We start from the raw sequence: 23,446 nt of genomic DNA, 5'->3' as shown, positions 1-23,446 counted from the left end.
GGTCTAACTTTATGGAGAGCAGCATCAGCTTTCTAATGGTGCTGCTGGGGAGCCCCACTTCCTAAAGCCTAGAGTCCTCAGCTCACAGCCCCTCCTCATTCATGGAATCCCAACCCTGGCCTGACACTCATACCTGGAAGTTATTCAGAGCCAACTTCCCGAGAGCTCAAAATATTGCGCACAAGTATTCATTTTTATTAATCTACTAAATCTCCACGAAGTTCCTTTCCCCTTGGTTAGAAATGAACAAAATGCAGGACTAATCTCTTAACGTCTTTTTCAACTGGCGGAACATGATTTAAAGAGAACAGACACTCTACCACAGGCGGTACAGAAAGTTAAGGAGGACGTTCAGAAATACTGGTTCCTAAAGGAGAAAAAAAAAATCAATAGCACATCCACAAGCCTTTGCCCCTGAAGCTCCACAGGCCACATGACATCCAGGAAGGGCCAGGCCCACCCCCAGCCCTTCCTAGTCTCAGACACCACCGAGGAAGCTGGAGGCACGTTCAGGGCACGTATGGATTAGGTTGTTCTGATCTCGGGGGCAGTTGTCACGTGTGAATTCAAGTCGTTTAAGAACAACACTAACAAACGCTCACTGAGGATCTTGGCTTTATCTACGGAGATGTTCAAAAACGCTCTTCAGGGGCGCCTGGGTGGCTCAGTGGGTTAAAGCCTCTGCCTTCGGCTCAGGTCATGATCCCAGGGTCCTGGGATCGAGCCCCACATCGGGCTCTCTGCTCAGCGGGGAGCCTGCTTCCTCCTCTCTCTCTCTGCCTGCCTCACTGCCTACTTGTGATCTCTGTCTGTCAAATAAATAAAAAAAATCTAAAAAAAAAAAACAACGCTCTTCATCTCCTGTTTCTCCCCACTCTTAGTAACTGTCTCCCCCGACACCTCCAGTGTTGTCCGTCCCTAATGGCTCCTCGACAAATCAATCTGAAAATGGTAAGCACGTTTCACCTCTGTCCCACCAGGATTTCACAAGGTTGAGAATGTGGGTTTAGTTCAAAACTCATCATTACAAAACCAACCTCATCCCATAAAGGGAAAAACCCCAATCGTAATTCTCTGCTGAGAGTCATTAGAGAAAGCCCAGGAAAGAACAGGGGGAAGGATCAGAGAGTGACTCTTTAGCTTACAGAAGCACACACCACTTTATTCAAGTCCTCTGCTAACAAGCATATATATGGACTAGGAGATTTTTATCACTACAGCTTCATTCTACAAAATAGCACGGCATTTGCTCATCTTTCTGCATGGCCACGAAATAATGGTACATCTTGTAAATATAGGTTGGTTACTTCGGAGAGGGGAGTAGGAATTAATTTTAAACCTATCACATAGTTTCAAGTTATTTCCCATGAGATTTCATACCAGGCCATAGCACTGGAAGCCATAATTTCCATATTTATTGGAAACAGCATCTCAGCCAAAGTGGTGCATTGTGTTCTCACAGTGAGACCTCACTGGGGGAAATAGAATTAACTCACACTATCATCATAAGTGTCTAGGGCCTTTTTTTCAAAAACTGTAACATTTGATCCCCTAATTCAGAGAAATTTTCTTCAAATCCGCTGCACTTTAACAAAGACTATAATTGGAGGAGCTGATTTTAACCCTAATAAACTTCTTTGCCAACCTAACCGAAGAAGTTGAAATCTGTGTTGTGCAAATGGCTGTTTTTTTATTTTTGACTCAAATGTCTCCTAGCATTATTGCTTAGCTGGGTCTCTGTTTAATCTATTATTATGTATTTTATGCTCCAAGTTTCACAATCTGTTAAAATAAATTTTTATATGAAAAAAATCTGTTTTCACTGTGTATTTTATATGTGAAAACTACATGTGCTCATGTGTTTGTTTACATGTGTTCATGTGTGTGTCTATATGTGGGTAAGAGTGTATAGGCTCACATATATTCTAACTGAAAAGAAACAACTGATGAATAAAGAATGCTCTATCTGTCTATCTATCATCCTTCCTTCCTTTCTTTTCTTTTCTTTTCTTTTTTTTTTTTTTTAAGTAGGCTCCACACGCAGCATGGAGCCCAACCCAGGGCTTGAACTCACAATTCTAAGTTCAAGACATGAGCTGAGATCAAGAGTTGGATCCTTAACCAACTAAGCCACCCAGGCGCTCCTGGAATGCTATGTCTTTCACATGTAATATATCTGAATATTGGATTTTAAAACCACTGATGATTGTCATTAGGTTATTAATTCATTGAGGCTTCCAGCTCAGAATACAACTGCCAGTAACTTTGGATTTTTAGTTTTAGTATTCTTTGTTCTAGGAATATTAATATCTTTTTAGAAACTACAGAGAGCACAAGGTGGGCATGAACATGAACACATTCACCACCAAACTTATAACATAAACAAACTCTTGCATGAAAAGCTTGAGAAATTAGGTAAAATTAGTTAAAGAGAACAAACTGGCTATTGTATAAAATTGTTAAGAACCCCGTATTTTCTTAAAAAGATTTGCACTAATACCAAAGGTTGGTATTAGTCTTAGATCACCAGTATGGATTCCGTTCATTCATGCTCATTCATTGATCTTTTAATTAATTAATTAAACTGAAAATATACAGCATTGATCCAGACAGTCTGAGTGAGTAGCGAGCATTGACCTTTGGGGTTGAAAACGGTACTCTCCATAATATATCTTGTGGTAGTTGAGGAATCTGATCCAGCATGGTTTTTGTTTTTATGTTTCTAAAAATCCCTTTTACATCTCTAAGTGGTTTATTTCAAAAATTTCCAATGCTGTTTTAAATAAAAATCTTTATTGTTATTTTTTATGTAAAAATATTTTGTCAGTGTTGCAAAAATAATCTTAAAATACTTTCCCCAAAATTATTACATTAAGAGTAGAATATATACCCCCTAAAAAGAGAGTATTTGTTTTTATCTCTGAGTAGCTAAAACCATGCAGTCTGTTTATTCCCCACTTAAAAATGTCATATTCCTAAGGAAAACAAATGAGGTTTTCAGGTTCATCATTAATCACATCTACTTCCACAGCTCCTCAATTCCAGGATTGGCATTTTTTTTCCACACTTAAGATTTTCGGTTTGTTTGTTTTTAATTTATTTATTTATTTTAGAGAGAGAGGGAGAGAGAGCTTGCAGGTGCAGGCACCAGCAGAGGGGGGCAGACAGAGGGACAGAATCCTCAAGGAGACTCCTGGCATCCCAAGGGTGGAGCCCCATGCCTGCTGGATCTCAGGACCCAGGAGACCATGACCTGAAATGAAACAAAGTCCCACGCTCAACTGACTGAGTAACCCAGGTGTCCCTGCATTTTAAGGTTTTTTGAAAATGAGATACATCTTAAAATAACATCTAGATTCAATGTGGGTACGCTTTTCTTTAAATTCTAAAAGGCTATATTGTGTCTGGCGATCCACAGATTATTGTACATGAGAAAATACACGATTTTCCCCATAATTTTTCTACTGCAAGTTTCTGCTAGATGCTTACTATAACAGTATCTCTAACACAAGAAATCCCTAGAATCAGATTTGATGATGGCCTAAGACCCACAGTCAACCCCCCCTTTTCCCTTGAGAGGAAAATTGGTGGCAACGGCAGACACTAAAATGAATGGAAAAGTGAAATGCTTTCTCCAGCAAGCTCTTCAAGGAGCAGTGGTCATGTGACTCTGTTCTGGCCAGTGGGGGGAAAGCTGGGACCTAGTAGTTCCAGGAAAGCTTGCATTTAATTTAACATGAAGAGAAGAAACTTGGCTGGTGTGTCCCTTTTTCCTCTCTTCTCACTGTCTTACCTTTTAAGGGTGATTGGTACAAGGCTTAGAGAGGTCAAAATAACACCCCCAAACTATGTAGCTGGTAAGCAGCAGAGCCAGAGGCAAATCAGCCTCAGGGAAGTAAGCCAATTCCTTTGGAGCCCATTTCTTTATAGTGCTAAAATGTTAGTCCAGTGATATGCATGAAGCAACTCAAATTTCATCATGCAACCCTTCATGTAACTAGCAAAATATAAAAACAGCACTCTCAAATAGGAAAAAGTCTGTCTCTACCCACTCACCCACCCACCAAAGAAAACCTGCCCAGAATGGTCTGTCTTGTTGGAGGAACCCACTCTCACTGCCCGCTAAAATTCTGAAACCAAATAAGCCACCACTGGTGTTCTTTGACTGAAGCAAGGGAGATATTTTATTATCTAATATGTCAATCTTTTAATACACCTCCCAATTACTTGCTGGATCTAGAAAGCACACACATGCACACACAGTCTAAAGTAAAATCAAGAAAAACTAAAACAGCAAAACTTTCACCTTTCAGTAGTTTTAACCACAGGTCATTGATCCTGCTTGGGCCAGAGAAAGTAAATAAATTAGTGAATCTGTTAATAAGTTGTGCTTTCATTACTGAAAATAATTTCCCTTGTGCCTCCATTAAATATGATTGAACAGATACTGAAAGAATAGAGATCTGGGGGGAAACCCAGGTACCTTGGACCCAATCTCAGCAGGGCTGAAACTCAAATCTCAAGTCTTTTGGCCTCCAGAGTTGGCTTTAGGACCTCAGAGATCCTGAGTCCAGAAAGGCAAATCAAGTAACCTCATTGCTAATAAGAAATAAGAATTAAATCCAGACCTAGATTGTTGTCCAAATTTGTTGAGCACCTGCTGTGAGTAAAGTGTTTTCCTAGAGATGATGGACATCAGGATAGACCATATTCCCACTCTCAAGGCCCTCAAGCCCCTGTGACTATTGTGTGATCTAAATCAATTCAACTGAAATCAGAGACACCATGAGTAATAGAATATTTTTTAAAAGAAATGCCTCTGGGGATGCCTGGGTGGCTCAGTTGGTTAAGCGGCTGCCTTCGGCTCAGGTCATGATCCCAGGGTCCTGGGATCAAGTCCCACATCGGGCTCCTTGCTTGGCAGGGAGCCTGCTTCTCCCTCTGCCTCTGCCTGCCTCTCTGTCTGCCTGTGCTCGCTCGCTCTCTCTCCCTCTGTCCCTGACAAATAAATAAAATCTAAAAAAAATAAAAATAAAAATAAAAATAAATAAAAATAAAAGAAGTGCCTCTGAAAATATCTCAAAGTAATAAGAAGCTGACAAACCTCTAAAATATAAATAGTCAAGATAAAAATGACCAGAATTATAATGGTCATAATGATAACATTTATTATTAAGCACTTACTATGTACTAGGCAATATTTTAAATGCTTTTCAACTTTTAATACACAACTAGACCATTTAGATACTAGTATCCTAACTTTACAGATGAATGAACAAAAAAGATTAGAGCATTACTTAATAACTTGCCCAAATTACATATGCTAATAATCACTACACAATTCAGTCTCCAATTTCAAAAGATTCTGCCACTTCCTATAAATAGTTTTTTTTTAAAGGGGTAACAACTGTCACACACACACATAGTTTTATCTGTCTCTATGGGTTTGTTGATTTTGAATATTTCAACATTTAGTCAATATCAAGAAAAAAAGCTAGGAGCTGAAAGCTGAAATACTACCCATTCAGAATTGGCCATTTGTGATAAATAAATAAATCGATATGGTGAAGAATACAAAGACTTTAAACGGGAGACTTTCCAACACATTTTTCTTTAATTAATTGTGAACTGAAAAAATTATTGGGAGAAAAAGGTATTTTTAGAAAAGCAATTAAACTTAGCCCGTGGGCGTCACTGACGCTCAGGTCATCTCAATAAAAGGATTTTCAAAGTAATAGAAGCAGATCTTAGGGCAGAGACACCCAAGAGATGGCTAACTATAGAATCAAAGACCAGTTTGCCCCAATGTTCAAGGAGAAGAAAGTATTGACCTCATGTCCCCAAGATTCCACTGGGATTGGATGTCTTTACTCGATTAAGTACTCATGCATGATACCATCTAAAAAATGCTGACCCCACAGCTTTGTGCAGATAACTTGCTGTAGCCTCAACAGCTCTGTTTATTGGAATATCCATTTTCCTGTCTTAGAGCCCAGAGTCTGAACTTCCTCCACATGAGCTGACATTCTACTTCTTCATTTATGTTACGGCTGCATTTGTACTAGAAGGTGTGGGATATTTGTGTACATGATTATATACAGTCCAAGGTAAAGAAAAATATAAGTAGAATATAAAATGCAAGAAATACTCTAATTTCAGTGTCTTTCAAAGTAAAACAGTTGTAATTACATAGCAAAAAAAATTAAAAATTAAAAAACCCTTTAAAAACTAACTCGGTTTGTAGACAAAGAAAAATTGTCACAAAGATTTAAATGTGTGCATGTGTCTTGTCTCACCAATGTGCACTTTTCCGTACCACATCATAATGTTCTTAAGAGCAGGGGTTAGCTTCAGTAACCTCATCTCACAGGGGATGCAAGGCCTGAGGGTGGGTACATTGTTTGTGTCCCCAGGGCCTACATTCTGGCTGTGAATGAACTGAGGAGAGAAGCTAACCATCATGATCAGTTTAGTTACTACACACTCTACCTATGGTACGAGCTTATTTAATATGAGTTGGACTAAATAGAAATAATGTCATCGTCCAGTTACCTCCATTAACAACCAGTTGAGACTAGTTTTGATGTATCTTGCAAATCGTTCATCCCCTTTCCCCCCTCAGAATAGCTACTATCTCAGAAGTTTAGGCATGTGGTAATAGGTACTTAGCCAGAAGGAAAGGTTTGACCCAATCTCTAAGTAAAGCCTTTAACATTTTCTATGGAATCTGAAGACACATTGAATTGTCTAAATATGACATTTCCCCCTTATCTGCAGTTTTCCTTTCTCTGGTCTCAGTTCTCTGTGGTCAACCATGGTCCAGAAGCAGATGGTTCTCCTTCTGATGCGTCATCCGACGGCCATTGGCACCTAACACTGCGTCACGATATCGGCGTTGTTCCCTTCACTTCGTCTCATCACACAGGCATCTATCTTCTCACATCGCCACCAGACAGAAAGGGGGAGTATGGTGTGACAAAATACTTCAAGAGAAACCACATTCACGTAACATTTATTACAGTTTGTATTGTCCTAATCGTTCTATGCTATTATTATTGGTAATCTCTTACTGGGCCTACTTCATAAATTAAATGTTATCATAGGTATGTAGGAATAAGGAAAACATAGTACAGATATATAGGATTTGATATTATCTGAGGTTTTAGACATCCAGTGGGGTCTTGGAACGAATCCCTTGCAGATAAAGAGGGGACCCCGGTACACACACACATTTGGCATAAAGGCTGTTTTCATCATTTAGTGCTTTTTTCTACATGTGGCAGTGAGTAGAGATTTACATATTTGGAGGAGGCAAGTGCCTTATCATTTATCTTCCTTCATCCCATCCGCTGACATACAATTCTCCCCTCTCTCACTCCCTATCTCCTCAGTCTTGGCCACTTTATATTCAAAACATAGTAGCTGCTTATTTTAAAAAGTACAGAATTTTACTTAACTCTCTTCTGCTCGTTGTGCTTTCTCATTCCATTCCCCCTGCAAAGCTCTGAAGTTGTTTGTCAAATCTAAAATCTCTCTCCTACTTTTCATTGGAGAGACTGATTAAATTGATAAAAATAGAATCCCAAATCGTCACAGCTCTTTTAGTCATCTTAATTAATTGTAATTAGTTTTTTAAATATTCAGCTCCTGATTTCCCATAAAACTGAGGGCATCACACACATGTGAGCTGTCATTATTTCTTAATACTAGCACTGGTAATAGAAAGGAGTGCCGTCCACTCTTCCCTGTGGTCTCTCATACTTACAACCCTGATTAGTATGTGTGTGGCTGGTAAGTAATTGAATTAATTTTATAGTGAGTGACATATTTTGAAATCTGCAAAGCATCTTATTCTGGGAATTTAAGCCAACACTTGCTTTTCCCTAGGTAGCTCTCTGTACGCCTGCAATAGTAAGTGGGAGCAGATTCTTGACTTTCCCATTAGCATCTAGCAATTTACGAGTATTTGATATCCATGGGATGATTTTTAAAGGATGATTTTAATTCCCCAACGCACCTAGATAACTAGAAAAATAATAGACAATAAATGAGTACTTTAGAGAAGGAATTTAACTAAGAATTTAAGGCTTCACCCAAGCTGAAAGTAATCAAAAAAAACTTCGTAATGGTCCTGAACTGACTTCAATATTCCCTTTACATTATTAAAGGAATGTATCAGCTTTGAATAACTTATTTCACTTAGGCTGCACAACTATACTACGAAGCAGTAGTCACTATCCATGATTTTTAGATGAGGAAATTGAGGCTCAGATATTGTAGGTAAATTACAGAATTAGGAATTAGCAGAGCTGGGGTTCAATCCAGATGCAGCTGCATTTAAAGCCATGGTCAGAGCACTACCCCAGCTCCCAGGCGGAATGTGGGTCCTTGAATTTCCTGACATCTACAACACCATGTAGATCCTTTTATCAAGTTTACACCTAAAAATATTCAAAGTTCAGTTATTTCATGGATATCATTTAGGTTTAGTTTATGCCTGACAACATACTATGGAGGCAATGATAGGTCTATAATTCTTAAGCACGGCCCAAAATAAAATTTAACACATCTGGATAATGAAAAAATCAAATATAAAGAAACTTGTACAACAAATAATAATTCTCCCAATAAGAATCTGCCTAGAAAATTTAAGATTGAAATCAAAGGAAAAGCGTGTGTTATTCTAAGCAAAAATCTTTGCATAAATTCCTATCAGTATCATCCACTGTCAAAGCATAAAATTCTTACTGTTGTTACTCCTGTAACCAAAGTTGATCGAAGAGACCATCAACCATATGCCCTCTGCATACGCCACGTAAAGAACTTTTAATCAAAATATCATTTGATTACCAATTCATTAGAAGTTCTGACTTCCCTGGTAATTATTTAAGCAAAAGTTTGGCTGGATCACTATCCTGCAATATTGAGTAGAACTCAGTAGGCGAAGAGAATTAGAAATGGATTTTTTTTTCCTCAGACAGAATTCAGATTATATCCACTCACAGATACAATTCTGTACATTGAAAGACAAATACCTTCCTTGGGTCACTATTTGGAATTCAGCAGATTATGTACTAGTTTCTAATGGGAGACTTTGCTACTTGTCTCATGACAGCTTTTATTCCAGACTCTCTTTTCAAGGATGTTTGTGAAGCAAACAGCCTGGAAGGATGACGACAGTGTCTCCCTCCCCGACAGGACAGATTTGTTTCCTGACCAGGAAGGCTGGCAAGTTTGCCAGTAGCTCTTTACAAAACTGGTGATTTCCTAAACTCTGTATTTCTCAGCTGTGACACAGACCCACCATAGTCTGGTTTGAATTGTCCCCTCTGGGAGCTGGGGGACAAGGGAAACCAACAGGAACAGGAAGCCATCTCATGAGGAACAAAGTCCTTTGTGTCTGACCCAAAGGTTTCATGTCTTTTGCCAGCATATAGGAAGTGGTGGCAGGCACACTTATTAGCTTATAGGCAGGGTAAATTTAAAAGCCTTTGTAACTCTTGACAGTTTTGTATTACTGATTATTTGAGTAAGTATTTTAAGAGGCTCACTAACTCCAAGGTAAATTTCTGTACCTCCTTCTGAAGCTGTCACTTGTGCTCAATTACATCAAACCCCCTAAAGAATTCCACTTCAATGCAAGAAATTCTTGGAACTGTCCGGCCACACTCTAGTCACTACAGTGAGGGAGGTGGACACAAGTGGTGGAGGCCTCCCCTTTTGATGACCACATTTGGATTATCAGAGCTATCAGGACCACAGGTCTGGACACTAAAGACAAGCTAGCCTTCTTACACCCTGATTGATGGCTTGCTTTCACAGGCTGACCTGGAAATCCCTGCCATCAATCAGTCTCTCTCCCAGAGGCCACAGGAAGAAGATGTCCTGTCTTGCCCACACTCTCCAGTTTACCCCCCAGGGCAACACAAACCAGACACCTTTTGGGTGCTCATACATAGTACTTTTCCTCACGCTGTTGTTTAGGCACGTGGGCAGTAAAGACCGATCTTTAGAGTACTTGTCACAACAACAATTTGATCTTTCTCCCTCCCTGGAGATGTGGACAAAAAAGAATTTGTATTTTTTTCTTCACAGAGGCTCAAGGTGTTGACCCAGGCCTAGATCTGGTAACTGATATAGTGGACACTAAACTCAGGGCTTCTGACTTGTCCTCGGTTCCATTCTAGTCTTTGTACTTCATGAAACTCAGAAGCCCAACAGATGGTTCAGTGGAAATGTCTCCCTCACCAACCCCTCAACAGGAACTGCTGGTGAGCTGCGAGGTTCTGTGACCTCCCAAGCACAGACAGCATCTTAGCCTCTCTCCACTGCAAGTGGCTACATAGGACATACAGTACGGTCTTCCCTATGCTTCCAAGGCAGAAACCACAAGGTCCAAACGACAAGCAAGCCTGCACACCCACACAGAAACGGAGGCTCTGCTCCCCAGCATCCCCCTCTGTCCTCTCACGGGCTCCTTCAGCCACCCTATAATTGGCCCCATGAGCAGTAGGAGAGTACAGTGGGAGTAGAGTTTAGAGCCAGATGGCCTCAGACTTTGAAGCCTGGCTCAATCACTTATTAGTCTGGGGTTAACCTGTTTGTGCCTTAGTTTCATCAGCTGTACAATGGGGACAATGATAGTACCTCTATCACAGGACCATTGTAAAGATTGCATAAATGAAATAAATCCTCCAAACAGGCCTGTACTCAATAAATGTTGTCTGTCACCAGTGTTACCTGTTATCACTGTCACCACTACTATGCTGCTCTGAGTCCTCTTTGGGCCCACTGATCCCATTCTGGTTAGCACCCCAGTCTCTATCAGGCCTGGTTCTGAATTCAGGTGAGCTTCTGCAGGGTCTCCCAACTCAACAAAACAGCAGTGTAGTCTGGCTCAGCCCATCACCAGAAACAGCACTGTCAAGGAGAATATAATGAGCTTTACAAATATTTGTTGAATGAATAAAAGAGTTGGGAATTCTTTCTTTCACAGTATATATCCTAGAAGAGAAATGAGACTGTCCCTCCACCTCTCTTGTGAGTAAATCCGTGTGGTAGACAGAAGAGTGACACCTCTTCCCCTGACAAAATGTCCACAGTGAATTCTCCAGAATCAGAATATGCTACCTAACGTGGCAAAGGATACTTTACAGGAGTGATTAACATTAAGGACATTGAGATGAGAGGTTTCCCAGATTATCAAGTAAACTCAATTTAATCACATGAGTCCTTAACTCGTAGATATGGAAAGTCGGAGACATGGCAGCATGAGAAAGAGTCTATCGCCCTTGCTGGCTCTGAAGATGGAAAGGGGTCCCCAGACTACAGAATGCGTGCAACTTCTAGAAGCGGAAAAAGGCAAGAAAACAAAATTTTCCCTGGAGCCTCCAGGAAGGAGAGCAGCCCTGCTGACACCTTGACTTTAGCCCAATCCCCCTTGTGTTGGACTTCTGACTTCCAGAACTTCAAGAAAAGAAATCTGCACATTTAATCCACTAAGTTTATGGCAACCTGTTAGCACAACAATCCCCCTCTGGATTCTTCTACCAGGGAAGACCACTACCCAGTTTCCAGGCACTGTCCTGTGGGAGGAAGCAGATGAAGCAACAGAAAAGCACATATTTACCCACTAACTCATCCACTGATTGCTTCACTCAGTAAATTTATGGAGCACATCCCGTGGGTCAGGCGCAGTTCTACGTGTGACAGAAAACAACAGTCAACGGAGAGTCAGGGTTGGCTTCTGTTCTCATGGAGATTCTGTTCCAGGGGTAAGACAGAGAGACACTACACAGGCCAATAAATAAATAAAATAATTTCAAATGGTGCTAAGTGCTGTGAATGAAGTAAAACAGGATGATGACAGGGATCACAAGAGGCAGAGCTGGGGGGAAAGGAAATTGAAGGCTGGGCGGGAGGAAGGTTCTCTAAGAAATGACAATTTAGCTGAAATCAAAGAAGTACAAGAAGCCTGGAAGACAAAGACCCAAGTCAGCTCCCGAGCCAGTAACCCACAGCTGACCTGGCCTTCTTAAGGATACTGTAAGAGATGAAATACCCACTCTGAGAAATTGACAGGACCTCTTGCTCTGAGGGAAATTGCACTGTGTGAACTGCTATGCTCATTTCCTGTCCTCACCCTTCACAAGCATGACTTTAAAGGCTTTATTTTTTAACATATTTTATGAGCAGTGTAAAGGCAGCATTATCCCAGAGTCCCTGGATATCATTCTCCAGGAAAGCCCTGAGTGCTCTCCTTCTGTGAATATGGATGTGGTTAGACTCCTGGAGACAGCTGGATTGCTGGTCTGTGACAGATCTCCCTGGGGCCAGTGGCTGCCTGTTTCTGGGACACTGGCCCCGGGACTGAATCCATCGCTCAGGTTTGGACTGTGATGGAGAGCCACAGCCTGTGCAGACCACGGCCGGCTCCCCTGCACCCTTCGCTACGACAGACTATCAAAGTACGTAGGTGGTGGGCAAATGTATAACATCCTCTCTCGTACCTATCTGTAGGAATGACGGTCTTTGATATCTAAAACATACAGACACAGAACAGGTCACTCAATTTATCTATTGCATAATGTCTTGCTCTGACATCTATGATAAAACAGTGAAAACAGCTCCAGTTTGGGTAAGGGTTGTCACGGTGTCATTAATTGTCATTAATTATTTCTCACAACTGTTCCCTCCATAGGTTCTGAAGGTCAAACTTGACTTCAAGTAATCTGTCTCAGCCCAGAGTCCCCAGAGTGTGCAAATGACCCCAGACACCCCGCTAAGAGCTTCTTCCACATGTACCTGCCCACGGAGAAGATGGCAAACCTGAGGTACACAAAATCCGCTGGTTCTAGGGCTGTTCCACCATTTCTGTTGTTTTATACGGTAATATAAGGAACTTACAAAGAGACTTTATATTAAGCGAGAAGGCTTTGTGTTAGGGGAGAGGGGAGCAGAGACAACACCACATAGTGATAATTCATTGACTCTGAGAACGCTGCCCAGGTTTTAGACCGGAGTATCTGGGTTTGATTTCCAACTCCATCATATAGTAACTATATGACCTTGAACAGGACACATCTCTGACCAAGCATCAGTACCTTTTCTCTCTATAAATTGAGGTCAAAAGCAGTATCCTTCCTGTCTGTTTCAGAGGGTTTTCATAATTACAAAATGAGACATACCTGGTAAACTACAGAACATAAGTATAAACCGGAAGTCCCCCTCCCCGGTGCCTTCTTGTTGATGGTGCTGCAAATATGTTGACTTAAGGCAACAGACTCAGTCCCAATTCCCTACACAGCACCCAAAATTTTTCTCCTCGGTTACTCCCTCTGGGATGCCCTGGGGGTGGTGGGAGTGAATGTCGACCACACACACAGACCTGAGGCCCTGCCACTTGACAGCCCTCCTCTTCTTTGCTTTTCCTCTGCTCCACTAACCCGTCACTCTGCCATCTGCAAGTCACAATCGACACTGCTGACAACATTGTCTGGGCTAATAACTTCCTCTAGAACACCAGCCTCAAGGCCCAGCCATCAGGGAGACCATTTCTAGTCTTGGGCCTTGCTCTTCCAAAAAAAGGGCCACTGAAGAAGAGCCATTTTGTCAATCAGTTCTTGGTAGGGGGCAGCAAATGTTATCTGTTAAGGGACAGACAATAAATATTTTAGGCTGCAAAGGCCTAAATATTGTCTCTGGAGCACATTCTTCTTTGCTTTCTTTATAGTGCTTTAAAATTTTGAAAACAATTCTTAGCCCTTTGTCCTTACAAAAAATAGGCCACAGCCTGGATCTGTCCCAAGGCTGGTGTTCACTGACCCCAGCTTTATGCTGCAGCCCTCACTCATGCCACAACACACTTGTTTTTGTGTGTGCGAGGAGGGGTCTGCCCTTGGTAAGGGGAGTTGAGGGGAAGCTGGTTAGATCAGAGAGGGTACCTGGAACCACTGCTCCCTCAAACATCCAGACCCTGTCGCTCAATCTCCTCCACTCTGGCAGATGTCTTCACTCATGGCTTTCTCTCAGGGACCCCGTCACTTCCCTTGACCCAGCCTCTTCTGGGGACTCCTAAGCCATGGGAGAGGTCAGTACATGTGTGAACTCCAAAAGGGTTCAGTTCTTACACTCAGGCTCCTGAGCTCTATATAAATCAAGCATGTAGCCTCCACGTCCCAAAACATTCTATGACAGTTAGAAGCCACCACTCTGCCCACGGCACATGGGACCTTGCACTGGAGTTACCCAGGAGACAACCAGCCTGGTAAAAATGCATCTCTGAGCCACCCAGGACACTGTATGCATTTATTAGCTGCTATGTTCATTATCAAAAGAGGAAGAGGAGAAGGGAGAGGGGAAGTGAAGGAGAGAAAGAGAGAGAGATGAGGAGGAATGGAAAGAGAAACCACTGTAGAATATTTTATCTGGACATCTTACTGATCACAAAATTATCTTTACCTGGCACTTACATCCGATTCATCAGACACAGTCACATAATTCAAAAGCAAAAGCAAGGTCCTCGCCATTTATGGTTTGTAAGGGGAAGGGAGTAGATTTGGTTTTCCTTTTAATGTTTTCCCCTCTTAACAGAAAACTTCACTTTGTTTCTCCTTGATTTTCCCATATGTACTGTAAGTCAGGGCATCGAAAAGCTTATAGGGTACCCAACTACAAATGAAGTAAACAACGCCCTTGCAACTCCCTGGTGGGTTAGGAGATGGTGTCCCTTCTGCTCTGGGTCTTGTATGATTTGGCTGGCGGGCGGTGCCCTTGTGGGGGAGGACTCAGGGGTGAGGTTCACCCCCTCACCTGGCAGATCCAGCTGTGGCCCAGGGCATACAGTTTGGTGAGCAGACCCAAGACAGATTCTCATCCCAGCTCGTGTCCTTTGCCAGGCTGCCCAATGCCACACAGAGTGTCTGACCTGGGTCTTGAGTCCACGTCCACAGGCCAGATGAATAGAGTCCATTTTGTGCAGCTCTTCGTATGAAGCTGATGCAGAGGTTACCAATGGTATTTATGGTGGTGGTGGTCGTCGTCCCGGTACAACTTGTCAGCTAGAGAGTCTTTGCTCATTATCACTTAATTAGGGCTGATACTGAGATGGAGGAAGGTAACTCAGGTCGAGTGGTCCACAGTGTTGGCAAGGTGCAGGAAGAGGGGGACTAACGGTCCACGAAGATGTGCGGCTCAGATAGGACACAGAAGCAGACTGCTGAGGTTGAGAATGGGTGTCTGCTCCCCACAAGGGACGCTGAACCACCACGAGGTCTAAACCGAAAGATGTTGTTCGGTAGTGGGAAGGAAGGTTCATGAAGCCTTGTTGGAGCTGGACAGAAGAGGTAACTAAGCAGCTGAGAAGCCACGGGGCCAGTGAGGAGGAGTCACTTGTCCCACTGGAAGAAGGACAGAACGTGGCTGTGGCCATGGCCTAGAGATGTGAGAGAAAGAGACAATCCATCGTCGCCTGGGAGCTGCCTGGCAGAGCCCCGCGACAGATTGGAAGGGGAGAGGAAAAGGTCATGGCCGAGTCAAGGATGACTGGAGCTCCCTGCCTGAGGAAAGGATGGATGGCTGTGTTTATGTTGCCAAGACAACAAGCTTAAATGACAGCCAGAGAGGTGACAAAGTCTCTCTCTGGGATTCTCCCCTTCTTGGTTATGAAGTCCAGGACCGCTCTTCCACTTAAAAGTACAAAATGCCACTCTGTTACGTGAGGGGAGCTTATCAGCTGAGATGACTCACCCCCAGTCGTACCAGAATGCTGCAGGTTGCAGTCCTGCTTCAGAAACACATGTTTTTCAGCACTGTTAATGGAAACCAACATCTGCAACACCTCATCCAAGCCCATTCATAGGAAAGAAAAATACATAAAAACAGTGTAACCTTTAGCATGATGCATAATTTCTTTAAACACGGAGAGCTTTGTAGTGGCGATCTACCTTTCCAGGAGAGAATGCACTACATATTTTTCTCTCAAAACTAAAGATACTACATATAAATTTGAAAACATATATTTCTTCAAAGTATTAATTTTTAAAGCGGCCAAAATTGCTAACAACCAGGGAAAGTACCGATTTATAAATTATGTTCTCGGCAGAGTATACATTGTGAATTTGCATGCATATTAAATGCAAATAACCAGACGAGCATAACATTAAAGCTTTAAATTTATATGGGCAAAAGGCAGTAAATTCTAACATTAAAATTCTTTCCAAAAAATATTAACTCCCCAAACCCCACGTGATTGTCACATAGCCAGCAGAGCAGTCTCACTTCAGGGCTTAAGAAATCCATAACCTCTTACCCCCAGGCTCACCCTGCCTCACCAGGCAGAGTGGACAGGATCATTTGGCATCATGTAGGACAGAACAGAAGGACTCTGACATGGCCCAGCTTTTCAAACAAGACTTTTTTTTTTTTAAGGATTTTATTTATTTGACACTGAGAGAGAGAGAGCACGTGTACAAGAGAGAGGCAGGGGAGAGGCAGGCAAAGGGAGAGCGAGAAGCAGCCTTCACACTGAGCAGGGAGCCAGATGTGGGGCTCAATCCCAGGACCCTGGGCTCATGACCTGAGCTGAAGGAAGTCGCTTAACTGACTGAGCCACCCAGGCGCCCCTCAAACAAAATGTTTAAAATAATTCAACATAACAGAGGTATGATGAAACTGCCACCATAGAATCACTCAGAGAATCTTTTTCCAATGTAAAGATTTCAAATTGAAGAACTGGGGCAAAATACGGCTGACTCTGTTCTTTCACTATGGCAAAAAAAGAAATTTGTGATGGCAAAACTTTAAACATCAGCCTGGTAGGCTATGGTGCTCAGGTATGTGTTCCAACATCAGTATAGATGTTGCTCTAAAGGTATTTTGTAGATGTGATTAATATTATTCATCAACTGACCTCAGATGAAGAAGATTCCCCTGTATAATCAGAGTGGGCCTCATCCAATCAGTTGATGGCCTTAGGAGCAAAAACTAAGTTTCCGCAAGGAATTCTACCTGAAGACAATAAACATCAAAATTCTGACTAAGTTTCCAGCATGCCAACTTGTCCTATAGATTCCAGACTCAAGGCTCTACCAACACCTGCCTGTCTGGCTGTCCTAGGAGTTTCAGACTTGCCAGCTGCCACAATTACATGAGTCGATTCCTTAAAATAAATCTCTTCATACATACTATACATACACACACACGTATATGTGCCTATCTGTTAATTCACTTTCTTGGAAAAGCCTGATGCAAGATTTGAATCAAAAGCACTTCCAGTTTAGAGAACCAACAAAACTTACAGTGTTCTAATCCATCCCAGCAGGCAGGTGAGTGCTGGTTGATCTAATTTACAATGGAGAAGCTAATGCTTTCTCTTTCCAACTTTTTTAGTTGAGATATTATTGATATTAGTTTCGGGTGAACACCATAATCCTTCAATATATGAATATACTGCGAAATGATCACCACAGTAAGTCCAGTTAACATCGCTACGTATAATTACAAGTTTTTCTTCTTGCAAAGAGAACTTTAAAGATCTCCTTTCTTAGCAGTTTCCAAACACATGATACCATCTTGTTAACGCTAGTCACCAGGCTGTACGTGCCATCCTTAGGACACTTTCGTTTTACCACTGGAAATGTGTACCTTTTGACCTCCTTTACCCTCTGGCTAAATCGCTCCACCACCATGGAGTGCAGAATTTTCTTGACAATTTCCTGACACCCACCTAAAGAATTCTCATGGTGCGGTCTTGGAAGAACGAGGGTGAACTGTATTTGTGAAGGAGTAGCGGTTCATGGACATCTCTCTGGCAGCTGAACTTCTGCTTGGCCAAGCTGCTTTGGGCGTTTGTCTTGCTGTGTTTTTGTTGTGAGGTTTCTCCGGATGCTCAGTCTTGGGGGATGGAACCGCCCCTTCATTTATGACCTAAAAGCCGGATTCATACTGTTGGCTCTAATGAAGCAAATATCTATTTCAAGTTTAGATCAAACGATTTCATGGGTTTGCTGGCACCCTGACCACTCCTTCTCTGGCTTCTTTTCTCCCTTGGCCTTCTCACAAAGAGTTCACGATGTCTGCGTCCAAGCCTCTGCTCTTCCCTCTCTTCTCTCTGACGTGGAATGCTTATCCACACACCCAGATCCAATTATGCAAATGCACCAAAGATCCGCAGGTCTGTGTTCCCTTCCCTAACCTCTAACTCTCAGCACACTCCTTTATTTACTGCTGCCCGGAGGGTCTCCTAGGAGCTGGTGGAATTAGGGGAAGGGTCTGAGTGCCTCCAAATGAGAACTGATCAACTTAACAAACTCCTATCTTTCGCAATCTGTTCCATTTCCACTGTTCCGTGACTTGCAGGCTCAGAAGAGAACTGACACATCCCAGAAAGTATTTGGACATTTCTTCTGGATACCCTGTTTTGTTTTGTTTTGTTTTGTTTTGTTTTGACTTGCAGGGACTGGAGGAGTTCTCCAAGGCAGCAGCCCTAGGCTTGACTGAAAGTTACCTGTAACTTCTCTTTCTCTTCTATCTTCTCTGTGGATCTTGTCGCCAAGTGCAAGCCCTTCTCCTTTTTCCTTCCTCAGGGGCAGTCCTCCTCATCATGCACCAGCTTTCTTCCTCTTCTGAGTTATTTTGTAACCCACAGCAAGAACCAATCTCCCCCAAATGGCATTTTGATCATGTCACTTGTTGCCAAGTGTGCCAAATGTTGCTTTTGAAATTAAATTTCAACCCCAGATTTACAAATCCACCAGCTGACTCCCTTCCTTCCCTGACTCTCCTCCTTCCCAGCTATGCCCCACTCCCTTGCTGTAGACCTGTGTGCAGAGCCTCTGCTCTCCAGACAGTGGTGCCAACACTTCTGTCCCACTATCCTTCCCCATGATATGTTCTTGCTCTCCTTTGAATCTCCACTTAGAACAGCTTCCTCTGCTCATTTTTCACCAGGCAAATTCAAGACCTGATGGGTTTCCTTGATCCCGTAGCCCAAAAAACTAACTCACCGTGGTTTTCCACCGTTTGGTTCAGATCATAAGGCCTGGACTCACACCCGGCTCACATCCAGGAATCCTAGAGCAATAAGCCGGTAACCGCCTGGTTAACAACTATCTTGACCTCATCCGAAAGCACCCTTGCTTTTGCCATTCTCATAGTGAAGTCTTAAATGGGAAACCTCACCCAAATTTCACCTTTCCTCTTGACAAATTCTCTGAGATACATAAACCTACCTACACAAGTATTTCTAGGCAAGCATATCGGAATACATTTCCTATTGTGATTTACGCACATGTTACATACAGGTATGGATTATTTTTGGAAAATTGTTTTTTTAAATATTTAATAACCATGACATGGGTAAAATAATACTCTGCTCCTTATGGAACAGTGAGAAGTCATTCTAGCACTTTTTGCAAGCATTTGCAATTGTAATCAGAATGTGGGCAGAAAGAATGCCAATGTTGTTCAATCATCACTGGTAAAAATGTAAATTTTTAAAAATTAAGACTCCAAAGTTCACCTGAATTAATCTATGGCTAATGCAAGCCAGGACTATTTCCTAGGATTCTGAGTGGCTTAAACATCATTAAGACATGTCACAAGCTCCCTCCAAATTATTCAGTGCACACCATGCATTATTCCGAACCTCTCAGAAGATGAAACAGGGAGAGGCAATGAGAGTGTCTGGAGAACAAAAGGAAAAATGAAGCACAGGGACATCAGGCTAAAAGTATAAAACCCTTGAGAGGGTTTTAAGGACATATTAGATGTCTGAAAAATGAGCATAAATCAGCAGGCCCATTAGCTGAGCAGCGAATTAAAGCACCATTGTTTCCAATTTCAGCCTTGACTATGGAGGGCACCAAATGGACCGCGCACTCTGCCCCTCTGCATTAGGAGAGAGAGAGAGTTCTCCACTATGTATTCTCAAGTGTGTTTCTTCTTTCCCAGCTAATTTAGTGAAAAGAGTGACTCTCCATTTCCCAACTCTTCTCCTAAAACATTATTGCTAACTTTCCCAGAACAGCAGGAAAACAATAAAGATTCAAAACACAAGCTATATTCCCCATTAATTTCAACTTCTCTTCCCACTTTATGAAAAAACAAAGTTTGCTATCCTCAAAGGTACTGTCTTTTCCCTGATCTTAATTTTTGAGACAAAATGGTGAAATACAGCATATACATAATCCACAAGCTGTGTTGCCCCTAAAGTGTATCCCGTTTCACGACTGCATACATTTCACTGTTTCGTCTCATGAAAACAGAGTGGAAAGCACTTCTTCCCAATGCCTTGATAAGACAAAAAGGTCTAGAAGATCTGGAACACATGAGAGTTGTTTTCTTAAAAAAAATAGTTTGTATTAAGGGAAAAATGAAACAAGATGGGATCGGGAGGGAAACAAACCAAAAGAGACTCTTAATCTCACAAAACAAACTGAGGGTTGCTGGGGGGTGGGGGGGGTAGGGATAGAGTGGCTGAGTGATGGACATTGGGGAGGATATGTGCTATGGTGAGTGCTGTGAAATATGTAAGCCTGACAATTCACAGACCTGTACCCCCAGGGCAAATAATACATTATATGCTAATAAAAATAATTTAAAAAGTAGTTTGGATTTATACCCACTGATTCATACCACAGCTTCAACCATTACATCATCCTGGGTCCAGAGCTTAAATGTTTTCAGGTTTCTAGGTAATTATTCTGGACTTGGCTGCCACAGCTGGAAATCAGTGCTCCCCAACCAGTAGCAGGTCCTGACACACTGCTGTGCTGTGAATGGGTTCCAAGTTGGCCAATGCCCCTTGGCCCCTCGGAAACAGGTGGGGGGCAGGCAAGGCTGGGGAACCTTGGCACCTCTGGACAGGTGACAACAGGCCGTCAGTCTTGACAGAGAGCAAAAATGTAGTACTCCCTGCCCGGCTGAGAGGCATTAAACATGTCCATAGACCCCCACTTTAACAGCACCCTTGCCCTTTGTGGAGAAGTGACCCATGAAGCTGATAAATGAGCTTGGGGAGGGGGACCCGGTGGACAAAGCTACAGAGGACAGCTCCCCAAATTCTCTCCATAAGGTTTCCTGATACCTTTTTCCAGCTCATGTACTCTTTCACTGACAACCAAGCTACCTACGGGGTGTCTGCTCCAACACTGAACAAACATTTTGCAATCAAGGCCTCATTATTTTTCATTATTTTATAGGAAAAAATTCAATGGGGGCTATCAGAGTATAGCATTTAAATAGTAAGACAAAGGATTAAATCTATTGATTTTTTTAAATTTTAACTTTTATTATTATTATTATTATTTTTTTAAAGATTTTATTTATTTGTCAGAGAGAGAGAGGGAGAGAGAGCGAGCACAGGCAGACAGAATGGCAGGCAGAGGCAGAGGGAGAAGCAGGCTCCCTGACGAGCAAGGAGCCTGATGTGGGACTCGATCCCAGGATGCTGGGATCATGACCTGAGCCGAAGGCAGCTGCTTAACCAACTGAGCCACCCAGGCGTCCCAAATTTTAACTTTTATAAAACTTGGGATAGTGTTGTGAAATGGCTTGAAAAAATTTTTTTTAAATCACTGCTTGCATAGTATCCAACAATGACTAACAAGAATTTAGAGAATCACTAAAACCTTAATAAAGAAACGTGTTTAGCTACTTGAGGCACGTATGCAATATTTAAAAAGTAATGTTTGCAAAAGCAAAATCAGGTTTCTCATTAGAAAAATCTGAAAATAGGGGCGCTGAATGGCTCAGTGTGTTGAGTGTATGTCTTCGGCTCAGGTCATGATCTCAGGGTCCTGGGATTGAGCCCTGCATTGGGCTCCCTGCTCAGTGGGGAGCCTGCTTCTCCCTTTCCCTCTGCTCCCCCTGCTTGTGCATGCTCTCTCTCTCTGTGTCAAATAAATAAATAAAATCTTAAAAAAATAATCTGTAAAGATTCTATCCAGAAGTCTCATATCTATACAATATTCTCCAGATGGATGCCCTAAACTTGCTGCATTATTATTAATTTCTACGTGTGCTATAATGAGGCAAAACTAATAACTGATTTAAATAACATGCTTATAGTACCACTTCTAGGTGTCTCCATTTCAGGTACTGCCTATTGGTTTCCCAGTGAGAAAGAGGAGGGTTAGCATTCTTTCACACACATAAACATGCCCCATGTCCCCATCCTTTCAAAATTCTACCACAATCTTAGTTACCTTAAACATCAATTTTGAGATCATTCTAGCCATGGGGGTACCATTAGTATTTGAATGTAATACTCTATGATTATATTTCCGTTTCTTATTTTTTGTCTTTCCTGGAGTTAATCACTGTTACATTTAATTTGGGTTAGTTTCCTATATACTTTTCATGAGGTTATCCCCAAAGCTTCCCCAGACTTGTAACTCTCAACTCCACAAAAACACAGCAAGAGCTTTATCAGCTTTTCCACCGTGAGGAAGTCTCTCCCAAGTCCCTCTCCCCGCCCCAGCTTCCATCAGAGGATCACTAGTCCTGCTGCACTCCTGGCTCTTGTGTTGGTCCTATCTCTGGGATCCTGGGCCTTCCGAATGGCTCACCTTGTAATTTACTGGAGCACATCATCATTTTGTAAATTTCATGAACACGCATTGGCAAAATCTCTTAATTAGAAATTCCTACCTTTGGTTGTAGGAAATTATGTTAAATTATCTCTTTGATAAATTTCTGTCCTCCGTTTTCTATACTCACTTTCTCAATCTGGTGTTAACTATTTTTAGACACTAGACCTCATGAACCACTCCTACACATTTTCTATATTTTTATATTATTTTCTATTCTTTTTCTTTTTACTCCACATTCTAGGAAGTTTGCTTAAATTTGTCTCCTATCTCTTATAGATTCTATTCCTCTTTCATGGTTTTAATACACACTTTATCCCTCCAAAGATACAGATGATTTCTTTTTTAAGATTTCTTTTTCCTGCAAAGGTTCGGTTTCCTCCAAGCTGCTTTTTTAAATGTTTGCCTGTTTTAGTTTTTATCTCTCATGATACTTTTCTTAAATGTCTGATGATCCTTGGCCATGTGCTGATATTTGGAAGTGAGGAACTAGAAAGTCAACAGTAAAGTTGCAGGGGTGTGTTTTTGGTTTGGGGTTTATTGTAGGATTATTCTAGTTAGGTCTCTTCTTTGGGGGAACCCTAGCTGTCAGTATCCTTGAGTTTTATATTTAGGTCCTAACCCCAGGGAAGTATCCTGGAGTCTCCTTCAGGTAGGGTATCATCCTGGCTGCCCTTAGGCTATGGGTCACAGAGAAAGTGGCTGTGATTCTCAGAATTTGGTAAGTCAATACAATCTCCCTGATTTCAAGACTATATAATACCACTTTAAACCTCTCCTGATATCTGCAAATCCAGAAACCCATTTTATCATTTCTACAAGAAAAAATAATCTCCATTCCTCTGTTGGGAGGGGAA

General features: G+C 41.9%; 1 protein-coding gene across 4 annotated transcripts in view; it reads right to left on the bottom strand.

The window, feature by feature from the left end:
* Nucleotides 1-23,446, bottom strand: part of ENOX1 (ecto-NOX disulfide-thiol exchanger 1) — a 571,933-nt gene that overhangs the window by 412,707 nt on the left and 135,780 nt on the right. Inside the window, exon 1 of one of the 4 annotated variants that reach the window (XM_047723526.1) lies at nt 13,944-14,119. The exons of the other annotated variants lie outside the window; for them this stretch is intronic. The gene's annotated coding sequence lies outside the window, so the exon portion shown is untranslated. Of the gene's footprint in view, nt 1-13,943; nt 14,120-23,446 lie in introns of those variants that run through there. 4 annotated transcript variants of the gene reach the window in all.

This window comes from Lutra lutra, chromosome 3, assembly GCF_902655055.1.
Source record: "Lutra lutra chromosome 3, mLutLut1.2, whole genome shotgun sequence".
Taxonomy (NCBI): Eukaryota; Metazoa; Chordata; class Mammalia; order Carnivora; family Mustelidae; genus Lutra; species Lutra lutra.
The sequence above is the reverse complement of the archived record's forward strand: the minus strand, read 5'-3'. Positions and strand labels throughout refer to the sequence as shown.